Source organism: Colobus angolensis, unplaced genomic scaffold (assembly GCF_000951035.1).
Source record: "Colobus angolensis palliatus isolate OR3802 unplaced genomic scaffold, Cang.pa_1.0 Scaffold120, whole genome shotgun sequence".
Classification (NCBI taxonomy): domain Eukaryota; kingdom Metazoa; phylum Chordata; class Mammalia; order Primates; family Cercopithecidae; genus Colobus; species Colobus angolensis.
Window position 1 is genome coordinate 291,704 of NW_012113142.1, and position 2,313 is coordinate 294,016.

Genomic DNA, 2,313 nt, shown 5'->3' on the forward strand with positions numbered 1-2,313 from the left:
TTTTTTTTTCTTTTCGAGATGGAGTCTTGCTCTGTCGCCCAGGTTGGAGTGCAGTGGCACGATCTCAGCTCACTGCAACCTCTGCCTCCTGGGTTCAAGATATTCTCCTGCCTCAGCCTCCTGAGTAGCTGGGATTACAGGCATGTGCCACCACACCCTGCTAATTTTTGCATTTTTAGTAGAGATGGGGTTTCACCATGTTGGCCAGGCTGGTGTCGAACTCTTGGCCTCAAGGGATCAGCCCACCTCAGCCTCCCAAAGTGCTGGGATTGCAGGCATGAGCCATGGCGCCCAGCCCCAATTCCATCCTTTGAGCCTCAATGCCCTCTTCTGTAAAATGGAGCTCATAATGAGACCTACTTCCCCCAGAGGAGCTATGGACAGGTGCACACTCTCTGGGGCCTCTCTCACACTGGCCTTCCCCTTGCCAGCTTCCCCTGGGTCTATCTGCTGTGGGGGCTGCAGTTACTCATGGGCAGGAGAAGTGAGGAAATGCAGTTGCTTGAGCCTAGACCCAGCTGATGCCCTGTGTGTCCAAAGTCCAGTGGGGCCTGGGCCTCTGGTGGCCGGGACACCCCTGTGTCCAACCCAGGGTGGAGAAAGAGGCCAGGAGGACATGGTGCTCTGAAGGCCTTTTGTGTGGCATCCTCAAGGGACCAGATCCAGGGCTCCTCCTGCACCCTGAGCCCCCCCGACGGGAGCTGAACAGCACCCAGCCTGCCACCAGCCACCCCCGCGGTGGCCTGGTGCCAGCCCTGCAGGCGGGCGGTGAGATAATCCGGCTAGACGGGCTGCCATCTTGGCACGTCCCAAGACGCCCGAGGCCACGGGGAGCTTCAAAAGGAAAATTAATGTCTCTTACCAGCAATTAGAGGAAATTATTCAGATAGAAATCTTGTTTTCTATCTCCTCATCCTTGTTTTTGAATCCCCAGCCTTTGATTTCTTTCTTCTCCGGGGATTCTCAGAAAGACGCTCTGAGAGCCTGGGCTGTGCACCGAGGCCTAATGAGGGCCTGGCACACCTGGCGTGGCAGCCTCGCCTGGGGTAGTCGTCTTCTGAGGCCTGTGCTCCTGAACCCAGCCCTGAGGTCTTCCAAAGAGGCTGGCGGGCCCTTGGCAGCTGAGGGCAGCTCTCCCGAGGTGGGTGGGCCTCTGCTGGGGCTGGCTCCCCCTGATGCCCAAGGGAGGGGGCACGGGGCTATAGGCGGACGTCATGCTCTTGGGGTGAAGGGGTGCTGAGGGCACTCCTGGGTGGAGGAGAGGCCCGAGGGGTGGACTCATTGGGAACTGACACCCTTCCTGTCTCAGCGGGGTCCACCCACACTTTTCACCCTTCAGTCTTTCCCCACTGGCTCGGATGCAGCCTCAACTTCCCAACCTGGCGCTCAAAGCCCTGAGGATCTATCCCCGTCGGCTTCCCTGGCCTTGCCCCCCGTCCCCTCCTCTAAACGTCCCCCGCTCCACCTGCCCAGGGTGCCTGGCTTGTTCCAGACAGGAGCTCAGCCGCCATGACCCACGGTCGCACACACCCTGATCTGACATGAATGACCTTCTTCTCTTTTTCTACCTGGTAGACTTCTGCACCTCCTCAGGTTGCCCAGCCCTGCCTCACCTTCTCAGAGGTGCTGGCTTGGACTCCACCCATCAGAACAGTTGACATCTCCATCACCTAGTCCAGGCCACTGTCCTGAGCTAATCAGGAGCTACTCATAGGCTCTCTCCTCTAGAAACTCCTCAAAGCCAGGGAGAAGGGCGGCTTCATCTCTAGGTTCCCAGCGCCAGGTGGCCCCGAACAGGCTTTAATAAGCTCCTGCTTGAATGAGTGACACCCAATTATAATGAGGGCTTGAATAATTAAAGGAATGAAAGAATGAATGGGATTTATTAAAAGAGGCATCAGGAACAAGGTGTCAAGAGACGAATCTTGAATCATGATTCAGTCACTTCCTCCCTGTGTGACGTGGAGCAAATCGCTTTACCTTTCTGGGCTTCATTTTTCAGTTCTGTAGAATGGGATTAATAGTTTTAGCCCTGCCTTCAAAACAGTTGCGTGGCTAAAACAAAATAAAGGGGTTGCCAGGCGTGGTGTCTCACGTCTGTAATCCCAGCACTTTGGGATGATGAGGTGGGCGGATCATTTGAGGTCAGGAGTTCGAGACCAGCCTGGCCAACATGGTGAAATCCCGTCTCTACTAAAAATACAAAAATTGGCTGGGCATGGTGGTGCGTGCCTGTAATCGCAGCTACTCAGGAGGCTGAGGCAGGAAAACTGCTTGAGCCCGGGAGGTGGAGGTTGCAGTGAGCTGAGATGG